At 45.8% G+C, this 26,518-nt stretch overlaps 3 non-coding genes across 3 annotated transcripts; 1 reads left to right on the top strand and 2 right to left on the bottom strand.

Annotated features, from left to right (window-relative positions):
* Positions 1-1,023: 1,023 nt before the first annotated feature.
* trnan-auu (transfer RNA asparagine (anticodon AUU)) lies at positions 1,024-1,097 on the top strand. Its single transcript has one exon. It is a non-coding gene; the product is annotated as a tRNA-Asn (tRNA).
* A 10,889-nt stretch (positions 1,098-11,986) lies between these two features.
* On the bottom strand, positions 11,987-12,059 carry trnav-cac (transfer RNA valine (anticodon CAC)). The gene has a single exon. It is a non-coding gene; the product is annotated as a tRNA-Val (tRNA).
* Positions 12,060-25,647: 13,588 nt separating this feature from the next.
* Positions 25,648-25,721, bottom strand: trnan-guu (transfer RNA asparagine (anticodon GUU)). The gene has a single exon. It is a non-coding gene; the product is annotated as a tRNA-Asn (tRNA).
* Between the last annotated feature and the right edge of the window lie 797 nt (positions 25,722-26,518).

Below are 26,518 nucleotides of genomic sequence, written 5' to 3'. Positions count from 1 at the left end.
ACCCACAGCCTGGATACACTAACGTCCCAACAGCTCATTGACTGTCGGAGTGGGATCATGCGGCGCTTCAGAAGACAGGTCGAAAAAGCAAAGTCACTGATTCGATCTCATGTGCTCCTTCTGCCAAGATTAGCTACACACAAAAAATGCTTTTATAAAAGTTACACCTGATCTCCAGGTTTGTCAAAAAGTTAGCTCGTTGGTCAAGGGGTATGATTCTCGTTTCTGGCTTGTTAATTGAAATTTGCGAGAGATCCTGGCCGAGCCCATTATTCTGCCGCAAATTTTGAAATTGCATCGAACTTTTGCAAAGAAGGACTTACATTTCTGCAGTGCCTTTCAGGAACTCATGTCGCCCCAAAGCACTTTACAGCCGTTGAGTTATGTTTGAAGTGTTGTAGTGTGGGGAAAGATGTGACCAAATCACCCCACACGAACCTCAACTCATTGCGAAGGAATTCGGTGCAAATAATCAGATGCCTCAGGGACTTAGACTTTCTTTGAATGAGTTCTGCTTGTACCTGCATTCAAGCTTGAAACAGCAACTGGGCTTCCATCTCACGGGAGCAGCGTGTAGCGGTTAGCGAGTAGGTGACGAGGTTTGGGGTTGATGTGCATCACTTTCAATCTTTGCAATTTCACCAAGCAAAGATATGATGAATCCAACTGTCCCTGTCAGCATTTTGTTTGGGTTTAATCACAGGAATATCTGCAGTCAGGGGCTGAAAATGAATTAAAACATAAGACTGGCTTCGGGACAATCAGAATACTTCGTCACAGACAAGGCACCGGAAGGCTGGAAGGTAGATCACACCGGTTGTGGGAGAGCTGGTTGGCGGTGACATGGAAGTGTCTGCAGTGTGCGGGACTAGACTGCTTCCTTGCATCCACAATGAATGTCCCTCCATTTATTTGGGAAAACTACAACTGAGAGTGGACAAGTTCCATACCGGTCGGAGCAATCTGAAGCTTTAACTGACTGACACACTGGTTTGGGATGTCTTGCAATGTACATTTAAGTTAGTCTCTGTGGCGCAATCGGTTAGTGCGTTTGGTTATTAACCAAAAAGTTGGTGGTTCGAGCCCACCCAGGAGCGAAGCATTAAACTGTTATTTGGTGCCGCACAATTCCAGGTTGTCATTGTGCATTTTGGCTGCACGAATATATTCTGCAAACATTGCCAGCTGTGCTGCTATCCAGTGAGTTCCCACTCTAATACTTTTAGGAACATTCATTTCATGTAATAACAATTTTTTGCATGGATCATGTTCCTCCATCCAGTCCACCAGAAATAAATTACGTTATTGGGTTTAAAGGAAATGGTGGAAATTGTCTGACCTATCGTTGTGGCTTTGCTCAGATTCTGAGTTTCAACAGTCAACAGTTTGCGAAGGATTACCTCATGGCCAATGCCAAGCACAAAAAGTCTCTCAGCATTCGTTTTGGAATCCGTCAAATTTGCAATGTCCTGCGAGGCGCCTTAATTCGACGACATAGCTCGCCACTTCCTGGCCCTCCGACCGTTGGCACGTGTAGAACCGATACCTCGCCATCAGATCGCTTTCTTTAGGATTTAGATGCTCGCAGACCAGTGTACACAATTCTTCATAGGATTTAGTTGTTGGTGTCACCAGAGCTAGAAGATTCTTCATGAGGCCATAGATTGTTGCCCCACAGACGGTAAGGAGGATCGCCCTTCATTTGGCAGCGTTTACGTGCCCTTCCAGCTCGTTGGCCACGAAGTATTGGTCGAGTCTCTCCACGAAGGCTTCGCAATTGTCCACTTCTGAGAACTTCTCCAGGATACCAACTGGTCTTTGCATTTTCACGTGGTTGTTCATTGTCTCGTCGCCAATTGATATGCTCATAATAAAGGATGAAACTGAGTACTGTGAACAATGAGTAATTGTGACCTTAGCTCCTGTAGTAAGACTCCAGAGTGCAGGTACCTCATGGGATCCCTTGGGACTCCAACAGGTAGGCCCTCTGGTGGTGGTGTGATACAGGTGGCCAAGGGTTAAATACATAACACAAGGTGTGTATGGAAATCAACCATCAAAAGCCCTGTCATTAACCACAGGGGTTTCCTGCAATTTTCTGATCGCAAAGCGCTTTCAGTCCTTGTCCTTAAAATTGCAGACGTGGAAATTGGGAAGTTTAATGACTTTGAAAGGAGAACATTGTTGTTTGGTGCAGTTCAGGTCAGAGAAATGTTTGTGAAAGGAACTTTTTGCAGAGAGAGGGTTTGAGCATTTCAGCTTGTTGCTGAACACTCCTCTCTGGGCGCTGAGCTAAGCAGCAGTTTCTGTCGTGTAGTGGTTATCACATTTCCCTCACACGTGAAAAGTTCCTGGTTCAAGCCTGGGCAGAAACATTATTTCTCAAGCAAAAACGTGTCTGCAATAAAATTGAATAAAAGCTGTTTTGGACACATTGTTGCATGAGCAATGAACATTTAAAACCAGTCTCCTCAAATACAGATTGTATAAAATCAGATCGGGGATAAAACTTCTTCAAGGATTAAAGTTTCATGAAATATTGAAGTTCAGTTGTTGAAGTTTCAGCTATCTATTCACATTTATTTCATTCTGTGAAACAGCACGATCGGTTTATACCAGCAGATCTAAGCTGTATTTGAAACCTGCAAACAACTCATTAATTATTCGCTCTTCCCCAGTTCCAGAGCTCAGAGGGTTATTGTCCATCCCTGGGATGCAAGCTACCTCAGACCCAGGCAAAAGCTCCCCGTGCAACGAGCACAGGCTCAGGAAAACCCCGGGGGAGAGGGTATCCCGGTCACTGGGCCTTCCAGCAACAGTGAATAAGTGCCCGGTCTGAAACGTTCCAGAGTAATAACTTGCAACTTCAGCATCGAACAGTAAGGATGGCCGAGTTATCTCAGGCGCTGCTTTCATTATTTGATTAAATTATCAACTCTCCCTCAGTTCGCATTCTTTTCATTGTGCAAAAGAAGATCATGGGTTCGTTAATGATGTTTTCCTCTGAAAGCAACATAAAAGTTTCAGGAAAAGTAATCGCCCAATGTTGGGGCTCGATCCCACCACCCTGCAAGTAAGAGTCTCATGTTCTACCGACTGGGCTAGCCAGGCTTCGTAACATTTAACCTGTCAATCCCTTTCAGAATATTGTCCGGTTCAATGAGATCACCTCTCATTCTTCTAAACTCCAGAGAGTATCGGCATATTCTACACAATCTCTCACCATAGGACAGTCCTCTCATCCCAATCTGGTGAACCTCCGTTGTACCACCTCCCAGGCAAGTGTATCCTTCCTCAGATAAGGAGACCAAAACTGTGCGCAGTACTCCAGGTGTGGTCTCACCAGGGCCCTGTACAATTGTAGCAAGACTTCCTTACTCTTGTACTGTGGGCTATATATTTGGTACTATGGGCCGAATATCCTGTTTTTCCTCTGATTCTGCGGTTGTGTGAAAAGTTATTAAAATTCGACAGTCGCTCAGCAAACAATTTGTATTTTCTTCAGTGTGCAACACATGTGGTGGATTAATGATGATTGAAACAATTATTCATTATTTCGCAGACTTGAATTATTTTTGTCAATTTGCTCTGTAAAAATGCTTTCCCTGACCAGGAATCAAACCCAGACCACGGCAGTGAGAGCACCAAATCCTAACCACTAGACTACCAGGGAACACTGCTTGCAGCCTCTGCGATAGCTTTAAATATAGTCAGCTTACAATCACAGCTGAGAATTGTGCGGTGACACGGCGTGTAACTGGATTTGCTGGGAGCAGCGTGGAGGCCCCGACCTGCGTGAGAACACCAGCGGCAGGTCGGGGCCATAAAAGGAGCGGTAAGCGGCGGCCTGGGAGCAGCGTGGTGGTGTACCACGGCAAGGTACAGCGCGAGCTGGTGCAGGAGGGCGACGGCAGCGAAGTGTGATGTCATCAAAGTCCAGGTCGGTGATTGGAGCGTGGGCAGGTACAGCAGGAGCAGCGAGAGACTGTGGAGGGATGTGATCGGGGCCCAGGGGTGGTGTGAGTTCAGGGCCAGGGGCCCAGGGGCAGCACGGACCCAGCCCACACTGCGATATGTGTGGGCACTGGGTCCGTGCAGCAGAGCTGGTCTCCAGTCGTCTTGGATAACCCTTGCCACTGGACCAAGACCTCGCTCTGTCAAGCCCGTGTGATGGCTGGGGTGCAACGGCCACCAAACGTTAAAAAAATCCACGCAAGGCATCTTCCACCCTTCAACATGCAGCTCGGGACCTGGAATATTAGGTCCATCATTGAAACACCTGTGAACTCATCCTTTTTTGGCGTGGAAGCAAGTCATCCTCGCTTCGAGGGACTGCCTGTGATGATGATGAACTGGATTTGCTGCAGTCCGCAGGCAGCAGGTGATGAAAGCGGGCGTGAGAGGGTGAGTGACAGGTGGGCACTGCTTCTGATGCTGTCTGACCCACGGTGGGAGTGGCCGGGGATTTTAAAGCCCTTTCATTGCACCAATGCAGGGTAAATGAAACTGTGTTTCAGGAACCTTCATGTATACAAACATGGGCACTCTGCACTGTGGACCTCGTGGTGTAACGGTAGTGTGTCTGACTCCAGATCAGAAGGCTGCGTGTTTATATCATGTCAGGGTCACTGTCCTTTTCCATATTGTTCTTCCGGAATTGAGATTTACTTTGCTGTATCACAATTAACTTTCCCACCCATCTTTGTATCATCAGCAAACTTGGCTCCATTACACTCGGTCCCTGTATCCCTGGGATAGGGGAGGGAAGACACACCGGAGAAGTGTGAGCTTGTGGACCGGAGAAGTTGCAGCTGCTGGAGCTGTGCGTTTTATCGGGGAGGGACGGGGGGAGAGCCCGCCGAGCGACCGGAGAAGCTGAGAAGCTGCTGTGCTTTTCATCGGGTTTGACACTGTTTAAAAATGGCAGAGTGCCAAGTTTTCTCTCCCTACTGCCCATGTGCGAAGGTGCCGGCAGTGTTTTCGGTGCAGGCATTTGGCTCCGCCCCCCACTTCACCATCGACACCACGCCAGGACTCCGGGGACTGTACACAGCGGCCAGGATGGGGCGAGTTTTTCCCCGAGCCGTTTCCAGCGCGCAAAGTCGGTGCGCTTGAGGTCAGTGCGCCGACAAAACTGCTTGGGGAAAATCTAGCCCTTGAAGAGTAAGGAGTACACTGAAGGAAATACAAATATGTTTGCCGAGCAACTGTCAAATTTTAATAACTTTTTATACAACCATCGAATCAGCAAAAAAACAGGGCACTCGGCCCATAGTACCTAATATATAGCCCACAGTACAAGAGTAAGGAAGTCTTGCTACAATTGTACAGGGCCCTGGTGAGTCCACACCTGGAGTACTGCGCACGGTTTTGGTCTCCTTATTTAAGGAAGGAAATATTTGCCTGGGAGGTGGTACAACAGAGGTTCACTAGATTGATTCCTAGGGTGAGAGGACTGTCTTAAGTTGAGAGATTGTGTAGAATGGGCCGATACTCTCCGGAGTTGAGAAGAATGAGAGGTGATCCCATTGAAACACACAATATTCTGAAGGGGATTGACAGGGTAGATGCTGGGAGGTTGTTTCCCCCGGGCTGGAGTGTCTAGAACCAGGGGGCACAGTCTCAGGTTAAGGGGTCGACCATTTAAGACAGAGATGAGAAGGAATTTCTTCACTCAGAGAGTTATGAATCTGTGGAATTCTCTGCCCCACAGGCCTGTGGATGCTGAGTCTCTGAATATATTCAAGGCTGCGTAAGATAGATTTTTGGAGTCTCGGGGAATCAAGGGATCGGGAGATCGAGCGGGGAACGTGGAGTTGAGATCAACGATCAGTCATGATCTTATTGAATGGTGGAGCAGGCTTGAGGGGCCGTATAGCCTACTACTACTCTGATTTCTTATGTTGTTATCTGTGCTGTCTCTGTGAAAGAAATTTCCAATTAGTCCCATTCCTCAGCACCCTGCAAATGTTTCTTTTTCAACGATATTTCCCTTTGGAAAGTTAATGTTAAATCTGCTTCCAAAACCCTGTCAGACAGAAAAATATTCACATTTATTTTATACAGTTCCATTTTAAACAGGCTTTGCATGTCATGAATTATTATCCCTTCCCATTTTACATACAGCATTTTAAGACCTTGCTTTAAAATATTTGATGCATGTGACACCAGCCATTGTTAGATTTAGTCACACACCATCCTGACTTAGAAACATAGAAACATAGAAAATAGGTGCAGGAGCAGGCCATTCAGCCCTTCTAGCCTGCACCGCCATTCAATGAGTTCATGGCTGAACATGAAACTTCAGTACCCCCTTCCTGCTTTCTCGCCATAACCCTTGATCCCCCGAGTAGTAAGGACTTCATCTAACTCCCTTTTGAATATATTTAGTGAATTGGCCTCAACTACTTTCTGTGGTAGAGAATTCCACAGGTTCACCACTCTCTGGGTGAAGAAGTTTCTCCTCATCTCGGTCCTAAATGGCTTACCCCTTATCCTCAGACTGTGACCCCTGGTTCTGGACCTCCCCAACATTGGGAACATTCTTTCTGCATCTAACCTGTCTAAACCCGTCAGAATTTTAAACGTTTCTATGAGGTCCCCTCTCATTCTTCTGAACTCCAGTGAATACAAGCCCAATTGATCCAATCTTTCTTGATAGGTCAGTCCCGCCATCCCGGGAATCAGTCTGGTGAACCTTCGCTGCACTCCCTCAATAGCAAGAATGTCCTTCCTCAAGTTAGGAGACCAAAACTGTACACAATACTCCAGGTGTGGCCTCACCAAGGCCCTGTACAACTGTAGCAACACCTCCCTGCCCCTGTATTCAAATCCCCTCGCTATGAAGGCCAACATGCCATTTGCTTTCTTAACCGCCTGCTGTACCTGCATGCCAACCTTCAATGACTGATGTACCATGACACCCAGGTCTCGTTGCACCTTCCCTTTTCCTAATCTGTCACCATTCAGATAATAGTCTGTCTCTCTGTTTTTACCACCAAAGTGGATAACCTCACATTTATCCACATTATACTTCATCTGCCATGCATTTGCCCACTCACCTAACCTATCCAAGTCACTCTGCAGCCTAATAGCATCCTCCTCGCAGCTCACACTGCCACCCAACTTAGTATCATCCGCAAATTTGGAGATACTGCATTTAATCCCCTCGTCTAAATCATTAATGTACAATGTAAACAGCTGGGGCCCCAGCACAGAACCTTGCGGCACTCCACTAGTCACTGCCTGCCATTCTGAAAAGTACCCGTTTACTCCTACTCTTTGCTTCCTGTCTGACAACCAGTTCTCAATCCACGTCAGCACACTACCCCCAATCCCATGTGCTTTAACTTTGCACATTAATCTCTTGTGTGGGACCTTGTCGAAAGCCTTCTGAAAGTCCAAATATACCACATCAACTGGTTCTCCTTTGTCCACTTTACTGGAAACATCCTCAAAAAATTCCAGAAGATTTGTCAAGCATGATTTCCCTTTCACAAATCCATGCTGACTTCGACCTATCATGTCACCATTTTCCAGATGCACTGCTATGACATCCTTAATAATTGATTCCATCATTTTACCCACTACTGAGGTCAGGCTGACCGGTCTATAATTCCCTGTTTTCTCTCTCCCTCCTTTTTTAAAAAGTGGGGTTACATTGGCTACCCTCCACTCCATAGGAACTGATCCAGAGTCAATGGAATGTTGGAAAATGACTGTCAATGCATCCGCTATTTCCAAGGCCACCTCCTTAAGTACTCTAGGATGCAGGCCATCAGGCCCTGGGGATTTATCGGCCTTCAATCCCATCAATTTCCCCAACACAATTTCCCGACTAATAAAGATTTCCCTCAGTTCCTCTTCCTTACTAGACCCTCTGACCCCTTTTATATCCGGAAGGTTGTTTGTATCCTCCTTAGTGAATACCGAACCAAAGTACTTGTTCAATTGATCCGCCATTTCTTTGTTCCCCGTTATGACTTCCCCTGATTCTGACTGCAGGGGACCTACGTTTGTCTTCACCAACCTTTTTCTCTTTACATACCTATAGAAACTTTTGCAATCCGCCTTAATGTTCCCTGCAAGCTTCTTCTCGTACTCCATTTTCCCTGTCCTAATCAAACCCTTTGTCCTCCTCTGCTGAGTTCTAAATTTCTCCCAGTCCCCAGGTTCGCTGCTATTTCTGGCCAATTTGTATGCCACTTCCTTGGCTTTAATACTATCCCTGATTTCCCTAGATAGCCACGGTTGAGCCACCTTCCCCTTTTTATTTTTACGCCAGACAGGAATGTACAATTGTTGTACTTCATCCATGCGGTCTCTAAATGTCTGTCTAAATATATCGGTCGTTCCTTCATCGTCACTGGGTTAAAAGCCTAGAACTCCCTCCCTAACAGCTCTGTGGGAGCATCTTCACCACACGGACTGCAGCGGTTCAAGATGGTGCTCACCACTATTGTGTTCCTCACACAGATGAGGCTGCACACAGAGAGATTAAAGTAACAGTGACCTCAGTCTTTAATAAGACATTCCAGTGTGAGGAACAGGCCTCAGGGGCCGGCTTATATATAGTGCTCCCAAGGGATCCCTTGGGACTTCAGGAGATGAGCTCCCTGGTGGCGGAACATGGGAGTGCATGCTTTACAGATACACAACATCACTCCCTGCAAAGTCAAAGTGAAAAGTATTTACAAGGTGAGGCGGTCGGGAGCCTTTCTTTCCCTGGTGGACTGCCTCGGTACAAATGTCTGTTCTGGTGTGCTGGCTGTGCCCTCGCTGGGCTGGCGTGTTGTTAGCCCTGCAGGGCTGCTGGGTGAGCCTGGCCTTCCTGCGTCATGTAAACCGAAGTCAGGTCGAGCTTGGTGAACGTCTTGCCTCCTGCCAGCGTCGCAATTAGGTCGTCTGCCTTAGGTAGCGGGTATTGGTTCTGTAGCGAGAAACGATTAATAGTTATTTTATAATCGCCGCAAATCCTGACTGTGCCATCACTTTTGAGTACTGGAACAATCGGGCTGGCCCACTCGCTGAATTCCACTGGGGAGATGATGCCCTCGAGTTGCAGCCTGTCCAGCTCCATTTCCACTCTCTTCCTCATCATGTGAGGTACTGCTCGCGCCTTGTGGTGAATGGGTCGTGCCTCTGGGACCAAGTGGATCCGCAACTTCGCCCCGGAAAAGTTTCGAAATCCTGGCTCAAAAAGGGAAGGAAATGTTTTAAGAACCTGGATACATGAGGCCTCATCGACATGTGATAGCGCTCGGATGTCATCCCAGTTCCAGCGGATTTTGCCCAGCCAGCTCCTTCCAAGCACTGTGGGGTCATCGCCCGGGACAATCCAGAGTGCCAGTTCATGCACCATGCCCTCGTAGGTGACCTTGACCATGGCGCTGCCCAGGACAGTGATAAGCTCTTTGGTGTATGTTCTCAGTTTCGTGTGGATGTGGCTCAGGGCTGAGCTGAATGGCTTGTTGCATCACAGTCTCTCAAACATCTTTTTACTCATGATGGATTGGCTGACGCCAGTGTCCAGTTCCATGGCTACGGCTAAGCCATTCAATTTTACGTGCAGCATAATAGGTGGACATTTCGTCGAAAATGTGTGCACCCCGTGTACTTCAGCATCTGCCTCCTCTCTTGAAGGCTCTAAATTGCTTTGATCCACCATGGACCAATCTTCCTCCGCCACGTGGTGGTTAGCAGGTTTTGCAGAGCTTGTAGCTCGTTTGCAAGCTCATTGGAGGTGCTCCATTGTTCTACAGCACTTGCAAACATACCCTTTGAAGCGTCATGAAAAGGCTGAATGGATGCCTCCACAACGCCAACAAGCTGTGAATTGCCTTGCATTTATTCTTTGTTGGGGACTCTGAGTCATCTGGATCACCTGAGCCCTGCTGGAAGTTACAAACTCGTGGCTTCTGCCCTGTACATTTCTGCTCGCAAACACAGTTCCAGTTAATTTATGAACATTGCTAGCACTTGTGTGCTGAGAGATTTGTTGGGTGTTATCACTGGTGGACATAAACGCCTGTACTGTTGCAATGGCCTTATTGAGGGTCGGTGTCTCTACAGTCAAAATTTTTCGCAGGATGGTCTCTTGGCCAATGCCCAGTACAAAAAAGTCTTTGAGCATTTGCTCCGGGCAGCCATCAAACTCACATTGTCCTGCAAGTTGCATGAGCTCGGCGACGTAGCTCGCCACTTCCTGACCGTCAGATCGCTGGCACGTGTAGAACCGATACCTCTCCATCAGCACGCTCTCCCTCGGGTTAAGATGCTCCCGAACCACGGTACACAGCTCCTCATATGACTTATCTGTGGGTTCCACCGGAGCCAGAAAATTCTTCATGAGGCTGTAGGTCGGTGCCCCACACACTGTGAGGAGGACCGCTCTCCTTTTTGCAGCGCTTCCTTCTCCATCCAGCTCGTTGGCTACAAAGTACTGGTCTAGCCGTTCGACATAAGCTTCCTCCGAGCTTGCTACCTCCGAGAACTTCTCCAGGATGCCCACAGTTTGCTGCATCTTTGCGTTGGATTCGTATTCTCGTCGTCAGTTATTGTGTTCCTAACACAGATGAGGCTGCACACAGGGAGGTTAAAATAACAGTGACCTCAGTCTTTAATAAGACACTCCAGAGTGAGGAATAGGCCTTGGGGGCCGGCTTATATACAGTACTCCAAAGGGATGCTGAGATCCCTTGGGACTTCAAGGGATGAGCTCCCTAGTGGTGGAACATGGGAGTGCATGCTTTACAGATACACAACAACCACCAGCTTCTCAAGGGCAATTAAGGTTGGGCAATAAATTCTGGCCTTGCCAGTGACACCCAGATCCTGTGAACTCATATAAAAAAACACTATTTTAGGAGTCTGGTTCAAAATATTCATTGCTGACGACACCAGGAATCTGGGGCAACTTTTGTCAAATTGGGCTCAAAACTGGAGCGGTAATTCCTACCGTGCACAGATAATAGAATCAGTATTGAAGGTAAAATCACATGGTGCTCATTTTCAGAATCAACGCAGTAAGATTTGAAATAAAGTGAAGGAATTTTATGGTGAAAGAATTTGGAAATTAAATGTGACTTGTACTTCGGTCTTTAATTAAACTTTGTGGCGTCTGTCTGCCATTCATGTCTCTGTTGAATAAGGAAGAAGGGGTTTAACATTGACCAGACTGCACTGCTCCTGATATTTGTGAGCTCATCGGTTATAATGAGATGTCTTTACCCATTGGTCAGTGCCAACTTTAGCTCAGCTGTTACTCCGTGACACCAACTTTGTGAAAAGTTTGAATTGGTCTTAATGCAGTCACTGCCTGGTGTTTTTGTTGTCATTGCAATCCCCTTCTTTCACACTGGAACAAATCGTAACCGTGTTTTTAAATTAGCAGTGTGAGATTTTTAGAGAGCATCTTCAAATGCTTCACAAAACCATTTCAATCCCTTCAGCTTCCCTGGTTCGATTCCCAGTTAGGGAAATCATTTTGCGACCACCGTTTTTAATTAAAGTGAAGTAATTTAACTAAATTACAGAGATGACCCAAAGCACTTCAGAGTGGTGTCAAAATAAATGAGTTAGTAATTAGAAATAAGGAATGTCAGAAGTTGGACTTGAGTTTCTGGGATGGAGTATAAATAATCCTCTGTGCACTGGAACTGGGAAGGGTGAATAATGAATGAGTTGTTTCCGGGTTTGAAATGCGGCTTAGATCTGCTGGTATTAACCGATAGCATTGTTGAGCAGAATGAAAGAAATGCGAACATGATCACTGAGGGTCAGTCGAAACTTCAACAACTTCATTTTAATAATTTGTGAAACTTTAATCATTGAGGAAGTTTTATTCCCTCTCTGATTTTACACACTCTGTATTTTAGGAGACTGGTTTTAAATGTTCTTTATGGAATCAGAGAAGTTTACAGCACAGAAGGAGGCCATTGTCACATGAGCAATGAACATTTAAAACCAGTTTTTGTTTCAAAAATAATGTTACCACCCGGGCTTGAACCGGGGACTTTTCGCGTGTGAGGCAAACGTGATAACCGCTACACTACGGAAACTGCTGCCTAGTGCAGTGCCCAGAGAGAAGTGTTCAGCGACAAGCTGAAATGCTGAATCCCTTTTTCTGAAAAAATTCCTTTCACAAACATTTCTCTGACCGAAACGGCACAAAACAAAAATGTTCCTTTCAAATGTGCCAATTATTTTCGTTAAACTTTTATTTTGCTTTCATGGGATAACATAATTAATGATTCGATAATTTTCTTTTGCACAATGAAAGAAATACTAACTGAGGGAAAGTCACTACGTCAATAATTTGTTCTGTGCTCTGCATGTTTGTAATGTCGCCAAGTTTGCTGATGATACAAAGATAGGTGGGAAAGCAAGTTGTGAGGAGGACGCAAACAATCTGCAAAGCGATATAGATAGGGTCAGTGAGTGGGCAGAAATTTGTCAGATGGAGTATAATGTGGGAAATATGAGGTTATCCACTGTGGTAGCAATAATAAAAAAGCAAATAATTATTTAAATGGGGAGAGATTACGAAATGCTGCGGTGCAGAGGGGCCTGGGGGTCCTTGTACATGAAACACAAAAGGTTAGTATGCAGAAACATCCTCTCTGCATCCACCTTGTCAAGCCCCCTCATAATCTTACACATTTCCATAAGATCACCTCTCAATCTTCTGAATTCCAATGAGTAGAGGCACAACCTACTCAACCTTTTCTCATAAGTTAGCCCCCTCATCTCTGGAATCAACCTAGTGAACCTTCTCTGAACTGCCTCCAAAGCATCTATATCCTTTCTTAAATATGGAAACCAAAACTGCACGCAGTGTTCCAGGTCTGGCCTCACCAATACCCTGTATAACTGCAGCAAGACTTCTTTGTTTTATACTCCATCCCCTTTGCAATAAAGGCCAAGATTCCATTGGCCTTCCTGATCACTTGCTGTACCTGCATACTAACCTTTTGTGTTTCATGCACAAGTACGCGCAGCTCCCGCTGTACTGCAGCACTGTGCAATTTTTCTCCTTTTAACTAATAACTTGTTCTTTGATTGTTTTCTGCCAAAATGCATAATCTTGCACTTTCCAACATTATACACCATCTGCCAAATTTTTCCCCACTCACTTAACCTGGCAATGTCTTTTTGCAGATTTTTTGTGTCCTCCTCACACATTGCTTTTCCTTCCATCTTTGTATCATCAGCAAACTTGGCTACATTTCACTCAGTCCCTTCATCCAAGTCGTTAATATAGATTGTAAACAGTTGGGGTCCCAGCACTGATCCCTGCAGCACCCCACTAGTTCCTGATTGCCAACCAGAGAATGAACCATTTATTCCGACTCTCTGTTTTCTGTTCGTTAGCCAATCTTCTCTCCATGCTAATATATTACCCCCAACCCCGGGAACTTTTATCTTGTGCAGTAATCTTTTATGTGGTACCTTGTCAAAATGCCTTCTGGAAGTCCAAGTACACCACATCCACTGGTTCCCCTTTATCCACCCTGTTCATTACACCCTCAAAGAATTCCAGCAAATTTGTCAAACATGACTTCCCTTTCATAAATCTATGCAGACTCTGCCTGACTGAATTATTTTTTTCCAAAAGTGGGAGGAGCAGTGACCGGAGGAGGTGTGAGCAGCGGCCTATAAAGGCCCAGCGGGAGTCCGGGGATCGGCGGCAGTCGGAGGAGCAGCGGCTGGAGGAGCAGCGAGCAGCGAGCTGCAGCTGGTGCAGGGTCAAAAGTAAGAAAGAAGTCACAAGTAATCAAAGGGTGACGTCACAGCCAAGAGGGTAAGTGATTGGCTGGTTGAGTGGTGAGTAGTTTTCTGTTTCTTTGATTTCTTCTTGTTCTTAGCAGCAAAGAAACTTTGGAATTGTTGCCAAATTAAGTAAATCTAATGGTTAAGTCATAGCAGGAGAGCTCAGACACATGTCATGCTCCTCCTGTGCTGTGTGGGAAGTCAGGGACGCTTCCAATGTCCCTGATGACTACATGTGCAGCAAGTGTATCCATCTGCAGCTCCTGACAGGCCACATTGCGGCACTGGAGCTGCGCACGGATTCATCCGCAATGCTGAGGATGTCGTGAATTGAACACACCGTAGGTAAAGGTTACTCAGGCAGAGAGGGAATGGGTAAACATCAGGAAGAGCAGTGGAAGGAAGACAGTGCAGGAGTCCCCTGCCGTCATCCCCCTGCAAAACAGATACACTACCTTGGGTACTGTTGGGGGAGATGACTCATCAGGGGAAGGCAGCAGCAGCCAAGTCCATGGCACCAGGGGTGGCTCTGCTGCACAGGAGGGCAGGAAAAAGAGTGGGAGAGCTATAGTGATAGGGGATTCTATTGTAAGGGGAATAGATAGATGTTTCTGCGGCTGCAATCGAGACTCCAGAATGGTATGTTGCCTCCCTGGTGCAAAGGTCAAGAATGTCTCGGAGTGACTGCAGCGCATTCTGGAGGGGGAGGGTGAATAGCCAGCTGTCGTGGTGTATATAGGCACCAATGATATCGGGAAAAATGGGATGAGGTCCTACAAGCTGAGTTTAGTGAGCTAGGAATTAAATTAAAAGGTAGTAATCTCAGAATTGCTACCAGTGCCACGAGCTAGTCAGAATAGGAAATGCAGGATAGCTCAGATGAATATATGGTTTGATGAGTAGTGCAGGAGGGTGGGATTCAAATTCCTGGGACATTGGAACCGGTTCTGGGGGAGATAGGACAAGTACAAATCGGGCGGTCTGCACCTGGTCAGGACCGGAACCAATGTCTAGGGGAATGTTTGCTCGTGCTGTTGGGGAGGGGTTAAACTAATATGGCAGGGGGATGGGAACCTATGCAGGGAGATAGAAAGAAGTAAAATGGGGGCAGAAGCAAAAGATAGAAAGAACAAAAGTAAAAGTGGAGGGCAGAGAAACACAAGGCAAAAATCAAAAAGGGCCACATTACAGCAAAATTCTAAAGGGACAAAGTGTATTAAAAAGACAAGCCTGAAGTCTCTGTGCCTCAATGCGAGGATTATTCGTAATAAGGTGGATGAATTCACTCAGATGCAGCAATTCACGAATATGTTATAATTGGGATTCCAGAGACATGGCTCCAGGGTGACCAAGGCTGGGAACTCAATATCCTGAGGTATTCAACATTCAAGAAGGATAGACTGAAAGGAAAAGGAGGTCGAGGACCGATGCTGGTTAAAGAGGAAATTAACGCAATATTAAGGAAGGACATTAGCTTGGATGGTGTGGACTCTGGATGGATAGAGCTGCAGAATACCAAAGGGCAGAAAACACGAGTGGGAGTTGTGCACAGACCACCAAACAGTAGTAGTGAGTTTGGGGACAGTATCAAACAAGAAATTATAGATGCGTGCAATAAAGATACAGCAGTTATCATGGGCGACTTTAATCTACATATAGATTGGGCTCACCAAACTGGTAGAAATACGGTGGAGGAGGATTTCCTGGAGTGTATTAGGGATGGTTTTCTAGACCAATATGTCGAGGAACCAACTTGAGGGCTGGCTATCCTAGACTCGGTGATGTGTAATGAAAAAGGACTAATTAGCAATCTTGTTGTGCGAGGCCCCTTGGAGAAGAGTGACCATAATATGGTAGAATTCTTTATTAAGATGGAGATTGAAACATTTAATTCAGAGACCAGGGACCTGAATTTAAGGAAAGGTAACTTCGATTGCATGAGATGTGAATTGGCTAGAATAGACTGGCAAATGAGACTTAAAAGGTTGACGCTGGATAGGCAATGGCAAACATTTAAAGATCACATGGATGAACTTCAACAATTGTACATCCCTGTCTAGAGAAAAAATAAAATGGGGAAGGTGGCTCAACCGTGGCTAATAAGGGAAATTAGGGATTGTGTTAAATGCAAGGAAGAGGCCTATAAATTTGCCAGAAAAAGCAGCAAACCTGAGGACTGGAAGAAATTTAGAATTCAGTAGAGGAGGACAAAGGTTTTAATAAGGAGTGGGAAAATAGAGTATGAGAGGAAGTATGCTGATAACATAAAAACTGACTGCGAAAGCTTCTATAGATATGTGAAGAGAAAAAGATTAGTGAAGACAAACGTAGGTCACTTACAGTCAGAATCAGGTGAATTTATAATGGAGAACAAAGAAATGGCGGACCAGTTAAACAGATACTTTGGTTCTGATTTCACGAAGGAAGACACAAATAACCTTCCTAATGTACTCAGGGACCGAGGGTCCAGCGAGAAGGAGGAACTGAAGGAAATCTTTATTAGTCAGGAAATTGTGTTCAGGAAATTGTTGGGATTGAAGGCTGATAAATCCCAGGGCCAGATAGTCTGCATCCCAGAGTAGTTCAGGAAGTAACCCTCGAAATAGTGGATGCATTGGTGATCATTTTCTAACAGTCGATCAACTCTGGATCAGTTCCTATGGACTGGAGGGTAGCTAATATAACACCACTTTTTTAAAAAGAAGGAAGAGAGAAAATGGGTAATTATCGACCGGTTAGCCTGACATCAGTAGTGGGGAAAATGCTGGAATCAATTATTATGGATGAAACAGCATAGCATTTGGAAAGCAGTGACAAAATCGGTCCAAGTGAGCATGGATTTAGGAAAGGGAAATCATGCTTGGCAAATCATCTAGAATTTTTTGAGGATGGAACAAGGAGAGTGGACAAGGGAAAACCAGTGGATGTAATGTATTTGGACTTTCAAAAGGCCTTTGACAAGGTCCCACACAAGAGATTAGTGTGCAAAATTAAAGCACATGGTATTGGGGGTAATGTATTGACATGGATAGAGAACTGGTTGGCAGACAGGTAGCAGAGAGTCGGGATAAATGGGTCCTTCTCAGAATGACAGGAAGTGACTAGTGGGGTGCTGCAGGGCTCAGTGCTGGGACCCCAGCTATTTACAATATACATCAATGATTTCGATGAAGAAATTGAGTGTTATATCTCCAAGTTTGCAGGTGACTCTAAGCTGCGTGACGGTGTGAGCTGTGAGGAGGATGCTAAGAGGCTGAAGAGTGACTTGGAAAGGTTAGGTGAGTGGGCAAATACATGGCAGATGCACTATAATGTGGATAAATGTGATGTTATCCACTTTGGTGGCAAAAACGTGAAGGCAGATTATTATCTGAATGGCGGCAGATTAGGAAAAGGGGAGGTGCAACGAGACCTGGGTGTCATGGTACATCAGTCATTGAAAGTTGGCATGCAGGTACAGCAGGCGGTGAAGAAGGCAAATGGCATGTTGGCCTTCATAGCTGGGAGATTTGAGTATTGGAGCAGGAAGGTCTTACTGCAGTTGTACAGGGCCTTGGTGAGGCCTCACCTGGAATATTGTGTTCAGTTTTGGTCTCCTAATCTGAGGAAGGATGTTCTTGCTACTGAGAGAGTGCAGTGAAGGTTCACTAGACTGATTCCCTAGATGGCAGGACTGACATATGAGGAGAGACTGGATTGACTGGGCCTGTATTCACCGGAGTTTAGAAGAATGAGAGGGGATCTCAAAGAAACATATAAAATTCTGACGGGACTGGACAGGTTAGAGGCAGGAAGAATGTGCCCGATGTTGGGGAAGTCCAGAACCAGGGGTCAGAGTCTCAGGGATAATGGGTAAGCCATTTAGGACCGAGATGAGGAGAAACTTCTTCACTCAGAGAGTTGTTAACCTGTGGAATTCTCTGCCGCAGAGAATTGTTGATGCCAGTTCATTTGATATATTCCAGAGGGAATTAGCTGTGACCTTTATGGCAAAAGGGCTCAAGGGGTATGAAGAGAAAGTAGGAAAGGGGTACTGAGGTGAATGATCAGCCATGATCTTATTGGAATGTAGAAACATAGAAAATAGGTGCAGGAGTAGGCCATTCGGCCCTTCTAGCCTGCACCACCATTCAATGAGTTTATGGTTGAACATGCAACTTCAGTACCCCATTCCTGCTTTCTCGCCATACCCCTTGATCCCCCGAGTAGTAAGGGCTACGTCTAACTCCTTTTTGAATATATTTAGTGAATTGGCCTCAACAACTTCCTGTGGTAAAGAATTCCACAGGTTCACCACTCTCTGGGTGAAGAAGTTTCTCCTCATCACGGTCCTAAATGGCTTACCCCTTATCCTAAGACTGTGAGCCCTGGTTCTGGACTGCCCCAACATTGGGAACATTCTTCCTGCATCTAACCTGTCTAAACCCGCCAGAATTTTAAACGTTTCTATGAGATCCCCTCTCATTTGTCTGAACTCCAGTGAATCCAGTCTTTCTTGATATGTCAGTCCCGCCATCCTGGGAATCAGTCTGGTGAACCTTCGCTGCACTCCCTCAATAGCAAGAACGTCCTTCCTCAAGTTAGGAGACCAAAACTGTACACAATACTCCAGGTGTGGCCTCACCAAGGCCCTGTACAACTGTAGTAACACCTCCCTGCCCCTATACTCAAATCCCCTCGCTATGTTGGCCAACATGCCATTTGCTTTCTTAACCGCCTGCTGTACCTGCATGCCAACCTTCAATGACTGATGTACCATGGCACCCAGGTCTCGTTGCACCTCCCCTTTTCCTAATCTGTCACCATTCAGATAATAGTCTGTCTCTCTGTTTTTCAACCGAAGTGGATAACCTCACCTTTATCCACATTATACTTCATCTGCCATGCATTTGCCCACTCACCTAACCTATCCAAGTCACTCTGCAGCCTCATAACATACTCTTCGCAGCTCACACTGCCACCCAACTTAGTGTCATCTGCAAATTTGGAGACACTACATTTAGTCCCCTCGTCTAAATCATTAATGTACAATGTAAACAGCTAGGGCCCTTGTGTTACCCCACTAGTCACTGCCTGCCATTCTGAAAAGTACCCATTTACTCCTACTCTTTGCTCCCTGTCTGCCAACTAATTTTCAATCCACGTCAGCACACTACCCCCAATCCCATGTGCATTAACTTTGCACACTAATCTCTTGTGCGGGACCTTGTCGAAAGCCTTCTGAAAGTCCAAATGCACCACATCAACTGGTTCTCCCTTGTCCACTCTACTGGAAACATCCTCAACAAATTCCAGAAGATTTGTCAAGCATGATTTCCCTTTCACAAATCCATGCTGACTTGGACCTATCATGTCACCTCTTTCCAAATGCGCTGCTATGACATCCTTAATAATTGATTCCATCAATTTCACCACTACTGATGTCAGGCTGACCGGTCTATAATTCCCTGCTTTCTCTCTCCCTCCTTTTTTAAAAAGTGGGGTTACATTGGCTATCCTCCACTCCATAGGAACTGATCCAGAATCTATGGGGTGTTGGAAAATGACTGTCAATGCATCCGCTATTTCCAAGGCCACCTCCTTAAGTGCTCTGGGATGCAGACCATCAGGCCTGGGGATATATCGGCCTTCAATCCCATCAGTTTCCCCAACACAATTTCCCGACTAATAAGGATTTCCCTCAGTTCCTCCTTCTTACTAGAACCTCTGACCCCTTTTATATCCGGAAGATTGTTTGTGTCTTCCTTCGTGAATACCGAACCAAAGTACTTGTTCAATTGGTCTGCCATTTCTTTGTTCCCAGTTATGACTTCCCCTGATTCTGACTGCAGGGGACCTACGTTTGTCTTTACTAACCTTTTTATCTTTACATATCTATAGAAGCTTTTGCAGTCCATTTTAATGTTCCCTGCAAGCTTCCTCTCGTACTCTATTTTCCCTGCCCTAATCAAACCCTTTGTCCTCCTTTGCTAAGTTCCAAATGTCTCCCAGTGCCCGGGTTCGCTGCTATTTCTGGCCAATTTGTATGCCACTTCCTTGGCTTTAATACTATCCCTGATTTCCGTTGATAGCCACGGTTGAGCAACCTTCCCTTTTTTATTTTTACACCAGACAGGGATGTACAATTGTTGCAGTTCATCCATGCGGTCTTTAAATGTCTGCCATTGCCCATCCACTGTCAACCCCTTAAGTATCATTCGCCAATCTATCCTAGCCAATTCATGCCTCACACCTTCAAAGTTACCCTTCTTTAAGTTCTGGACCCCGGTCTCTGAATTAACTGTTTCATTCTCCGTGGTGGTGCGGCTCGAAGGGCCGAATGGCCTTCGCCTGCACCTATTTATTTCTGCACGCAGAGGGTTGTGGGGGTCTGGAACTCACTGCCTGAAAGGGTGGTAGAGGCAGAAACACTCACCACATTTAACAAGTGCTTGGATGTGACCTGAAGTGTTGTAACCTGAAGGGTTATGGACCTTGAGCTGGAAAGTGGGATTAGGCTGGATAGCCTCTTGTTGGCCGGCGTGGACACGATGGGCCGAATTGGCCTCCTTCCGTGCTGTAAACTTCTATGATTCTATGAACTCCTTCACAAAGAGTTGAGGTGCGTGTGGGGTGATTTGGGCACATCTTTACTCAAGTGACAACATTTCAAAGGTAACTCAACGGCTGTAAAGCGCTTTGGGGCGTTATGAGCTCCTGACAGACGCTGCAGAAATGCAAGTGCTTCTTTGCAAAAGTTCGATGCAAATTCAAAATTCATGGCAAAAAAAGGGCTCGCCCGGGATCTCTCGCAAATTTCAAGTAACAACCCCAAAGTGAGAATCATACAACTAGACCAACGAGCCAACTGCTTAGCAAATATGGAGATAAAGGCCTTACGAAGTGCTATCTGTTAATAAACCTCCAGTCAAATCTTCTCAGATTCTTAAAAGCATTGCCAAAGGAAAAGAATGAGTTTTACCCTCTATCTCAAGGGATATCTTGGTGACTGCAATCAAGAGTTGCCACAACAAAGTAGCACAAATAGAACTTTGATGGGAAGAATGTATTCACACTACCATTGTGGTGTCTTTAGACTGTAGAGGCTGCACGGAGATAAAGTGTAACCATCATTGAAGCATTTTTAGTGTGTGTTGTTATTCTTGATCGGAGGAGCAAATGAGACGGAATCAGTGACTTTGCCTTTTCGACATGTTTTCTGAAGTGCCGCACGGTCCCACTCCTGCAGTCAATGAGCTGTTGGGACGTTAATGTATCCATCATCATCATCATCATAGGCGGTCCCTCGAAACGAGGATGACTTGCTTCCACGCCGAAAAAGGATGAGTTCACAGGTATTTTAATGAAGGACCCGAACTACATCCCGAAGGGTGGAAGATATCTGTGCGTGGATTTTTTTCAGTTGTGATGGCCGTTGCACCCCAGCCATCACACGGGCTTGACAGAGCGAGGTCTTGGTCCAGTGACAAGGGTTAAACAGGTCGACTGGAGACCAGTTCTGCTGCACAGACCCAGTGCACACATATCGCAGTGTGGGCTGGCCCGTGCTAACCCTGGGCCACTGGCCCCGAACTCATGCCTCCCCTGGGCCCCGATCACGTCCCTCTACAGTCTCTCACCGCTCCTTCGCCCCGATCTCGCCGCTCCTGCTGTATCTGCCCACGTTCCAATCACCGACCTGGACCTTGATGACGTCACACTTCGCTGCCGCCGCCCTCCTGCACCAGCTCGCGCTGCTCCCTGGAGTAGTCTCCCGGGACCTCCAAGCTGCTCCCAGGGCCGCTCAGCGTTCCTTTTATGGCCCCGACCTGCCGCTGGTGTTCTCCCGTTAGTGTATCCAGGCTGTGGGTGGCCACCCCGAGCGCAGCAGAGGGGTTTCTGCATTAGTTCTGGGTGGGGACAGTATCTTTCCCCTTCTCTCTTCCTCTTGTCGATATCCCTGTGCTTTTATTTCTCTATTTATTCCCCCTGTCTCAGTTTCTCGTGTTTAAAAGGGAACAAAAGATGAAATGGGTGTCACTGTGGAACAATTTCTCTCGCTCAAAGTTAGACGCACGACCGTTGCACCATGAGGTCTAGGTAGCTCGCCACTGATATTCCGGTTCATATATAAATATATATAAATATATCGACATGTATCATAACCGTTCCCTGGTGGTCGAGGGGTTAAGATCCGGTGCACTAACCTGGTTTCAATTGTCGATCAATTCATTGCGTAAAAATAATTGAGTTCTGTGAGACGATTAATAATTGCTATAATCACCATGAATACCAATACTTTCTGTGATAGACCGATCTTACAGACGATCTGGCTTCTCCTGCCCTTTGCCGAGCACGTGTTCGGGGTTTAATTTTGTAAACTGGGCGAGTTCACTGATCGCGGGGAGACGGTAGGAGCCTCTGTGGCCCCACTGTGAGGATGTGGAAGTGAACACGGTGGCTGGGTGATCCGTGACATTTCTGTAAAGGGCAGCGGAGAAGAAGGATTGAGAACTTTCAGTGTGGGACAGAAGTTGTTTAAGGTGAGCCAACACATTCCTGATCAGCACAGAGGGAGCTCACTGGTCAGCTCCCCTCTGTTGTGCCAGCTGTGCCAGAGGTTTCTGTCGTGTAGTGGTTATCACGTGTGCTTATCATGTTTGCATTACACATGAAAGGTATGAGGTTCGATCCCGGGAAGGAGCATTATATTTAAACTTGCTATAGAGGAACAATCAGAGGCGAGTTTCGTCTCCTGGCAAATGCTGCCTGACCTGCTGAGATTTCCAGCATTTGCTGTTTTTATTTGCTTTTTATTCTCCTGGCAAAAGTGATCCCTTATTCCTTAAGTGCTCTTTAATTCACTTCAATAAATAGATAACTTTGAGTGAGAGAAAACGGATCCACCGGGGACCTTTCGCGTGTGAGGCCAACGTGATATCCGCCACACTGCAGCCCATCAAAGGGCGAGAAACCACTGAATATAAAGGATGAGCTCACAAATATCAGGGGCAGTGCAGTCTGGTCAACGTCAAACCCTCCTTTCTTATTCAGCAGAAGCATGAACGGGAGTCAGACGCCACAAAGTTTAATTAAAGACACAAATACAAGTAACACTTCTAAATCTTTTCACTGTAAAATTCTTAAAATTTATTTGAATCTGAAAATGAGCACCATGGGCTTTTATCTTCACTACTGATTCTATTTTCTGTGCATGGTCGGAATAACCGGTGCTGTGAAATTTGACAAAAGTTGCCCCAGATTCCTGATGTCATCGGCAATGAAGATTTTGAACCAGATCCTAGAATACAGTGTGTAAAATGGGTTAATATGCAGAAGAACATAAGAACATAAGAAATAGGAGCAGGAGACGGCCATACGCCCCTCGAGCCTGCTCCGCCATTTAATACGATCATGGTCGATGTGATCATGGACTCGGGTCCACTTCCCTGCCCGCTCCCCAAAGCACAGGACAAATGATTGAAGTATCGACTGTCCCTCAGTTAGCATTTCTTTATTGTGCAAAAGAAGGTGAGGGGTTAATTAATGATGCTTTCCCGTGAAAGCAACACAAAAGTTTAAGAAAAAAACATACAGTGACTGGCAGGTGAGCGCTGCTTCTGACACCAGGTGGGAATGGGCGGAGATTTTAAAGCTCCTTGTATTGTGACACCTTCATATAGACGAACATCTGAGTCTTATGACGTAGACCTCGTGGCGCAATGGTAGCGTGACTGATTTCAGTTCCGAAGGTAGCGTGTTTAAATCACATCAGGGTTACTGTACTTTTAGATATTGTTCTTCCAGAATTAATATATTCTTTGCTGTTTGCCAATAACCAGACCCTTGCTCCAAGGTCTGTCTCACTGTTTCCCCGGTGTCAGGCAGAGATACGCCTGCTACCCTCATTTATTTCATGTGACAGGATACAAAAGTTCAAAATCAACCTGCAGATGGCCACATACAGCATTAAATAGTCAGGATGGCCGAGCGGTCTCAGGTGCTGTGTTCAGGTTGCAGTCTTCTCTCGAGGTCTGTGTTTAAATCTGACATTTCTTATTTTTAATCATTAAGTGAAACTCATTGTTTGACACCACGATCAACTCCTTCAAAGTAGGATTCAGCAGTTCACCTGCTCGCTTAACATTTCCGTCTGACCGGGTGCTGAAAGTGGCGATGTTTCCGCAGTGTAGCGGTTAACACGTTCGTCTCACACGCGAAAGCTCACCGGGTGGGAATATTTTCTGGAGCTATCTCCTCATGCATGTCCAGGGGCGAGTTTGTTCTCCTGTGAAAGGTCATAAGGTCAAAAACATGTAAGGATTAGGGGCCGGAGTAGGCCATTCAGCCCCTCGAGCCTGGTCCACCATTCAAGAAGATCCTGGCAGTTCCTTGACAGCAAGTTTAAACATCTGGGGCGGAGCCAACAGGCACCTGGCTGCAATCAACGACAAAAACGTCTATTTGGTAGAAGCCCCGTGAGATCAATCGGTCGAGCATGAGAATCTTAATCTCGAATTTGGGGGCTCGAGCCCCACGTTAACTGTTAAAGCATGTCCCAATTTGCACAGTGTGTTTTCGGTGTCTGGTTCAAAATGTTCATTGCTGGTAACATCAACAGGAGACTGGGGAAACAGTGAGAAAGACTTTAGAGCAAAGGTCTGGTTATTGTGAAACACCAAAGGAAATATAAATTCAAGAAACATGGAAAACATAGAAAATAGGTGCAGGAGTAGGCCATTCGGCCCTTTGAGCCTGCACCGCCATTCAATGAGTTCATGGCTGAACATGCAACTTCAATACCCCATTCCTGCTTTCTCGCCATAGCCCTTGATCCCCCTAATCTGAAGGACTACATCTAACTCATTTTTGAGAAGAATAACCTCGAAAGGAAATGTGACCCCGACACCCAGGAAGAAGTGTTAAGGCAGAAGATTAAATGCTGCATTCCTCTGTTCAAAAAATTCCTTTCACAAACATTTTTCTGACCGTAACTGCACAAAACAAAAATGTTCCTTTCAAAGTCATTAAACTTCCGAATTTCCGTGCCCCCCGAATCTCCTGAATCAGATGCCTCTAGTTTTGCCGACTCAATCCATGTCCCTTTGAAATGTTCTGCTTCCACCCACACTATGAAATGTGCCACTAACTTATAGAATCATGGAATGGTTACAGCACGGAAGGCCATTCGGCCCGTCGAGCCCGTGCCGACTCTCAGCGAGTCCCACTCCCCCGCCCTTTCCCTGTAGCCCTGCAATTGTTTTTCCTTCAGACACTGATCCAGCTCCTGTTTGAAAGATAAGATTGAGTCTGCCTCCACCACCCTTTCAAGCCGTGCATTCCAGATCCTAACCACTCTCTGCTAAATGGCCACCTCCTGTTCCTATGCGTAAAGTCTGGGAAACACTGGATCAATTCCTGCCACACTCACAGCCTTCCTAAATATAGCACCGTCTTTCTATTCTCATAAAACCAGCTCCTGAAGTATAGGCCAGCTGTGCAGGCTAAAGCTCTGGTTATGTTCCGAACATTGCTGCAGTATTTCCGTAATGTAGTGGTTATTAGATTCACCTCACACGCGAAATGTCCCTGGTTCAAAACTGCGCGGAAACATTTTGAAAACATGTTCAATTAAATATTTGAAGAAATGGATTTATTCATATTAGTGGTTCAATATTAACAAAAAACAATGTCCCACAACCTTGTTAAATTTTCTGATATCTCTGTTCAGTTCTGTATACACTCAAACTGAATGCTCATAAAAGTATTGGAGTGGGAACTCACTGGATAACAGCACAGCTGGCAATGTTTGTGGAATATATTCGCGCAGCCAAAACGCACAATGACAACCTGGAATCGTGCAGCACCGAATCCACGGGGAAAAACAGTTAAATGCTTCGTCCCTGGGTGGTCTCGAACCACCAACCTTTCAGTTAACAGCCGAACGCGCTAACCCATTGCGCCACAGAGACTGACGCAATTGCACACTGCAAGACATCCCAAACCAGGGTGTCAGTCAGTTAAAGCTTCAGATTGCTCTGACCGGGATGGAACTTGTCCACTCTCAGTTGTACTTTTCCCAAGTAAAGGGTGGGACATTCATTGTGGATGTGTGGAAGCCAAACACTTTAATCTTTTTTAACTGGACACTCTCCACTAAGGACTGCCGTGTCTCTGTCCATCCTCCTGTCATTGTTTCCTGTCTTATCCCATAAGTTCCCCCTTTCAACTCAATCCATTCATTAAGAAATGACTGGACTTCAACTGGAATATCCCCTGAGCCTCCCATTACTAACTGAAGATCCCTTTAATCACGACAACTAAGAGAATGCTCACCCCTCGAACTGATGTGTGGGAAACACTTCTTCCAACAACTCAGCCAACTTTCTGCTTCATGTCGGGGGCTTCGAATGAGCTAACGAACTTTTGAAAATCACGTCGGGGTCACCAAAATGTTGTAAACGGCTGTCTTGCTCTTTTCACTTCTTTGCTTTTAACGTCGAATTACCCGCACACACTCCGTTGTAGGAAAGGCAGGATCGGGTCTTTTAGTTAAACATTCATACTCAGCAAACCAAATATGAAAGTTACTGAGAACACTTCACAAAGGCAGCTTGCTTCGATTTCCGTGTCTGCTTGAGACACACACCTTCCAAATGTCTAGTGTCTCTGATGTCTGTGTCTCTGCAGTCCATACTGCAGTCATCTTTATACTGAAAAAGCCTTTGAACTCTTATTCTTTGCATTTAGACAATCCAGACGAACTGCT

This window comes from Pristiophorus japonicus, chromosome 20, assembly GCF_044704955.1.
Source record: "Pristiophorus japonicus isolate sPriJap1 chromosome 20, sPriJap1.hap1, whole genome shotgun sequence".
NCBI classification, from domain to species: Eukaryota; Metazoa; Chordata; class Chondrichthyes; family Pristiophoridae; genus Pristiophorus; species Pristiophorus japonicus.
The sequence above is the reverse complement of the archived record's forward strand: the minus strand, read 5'-3'. Positions and strand labels throughout refer to the sequence as shown.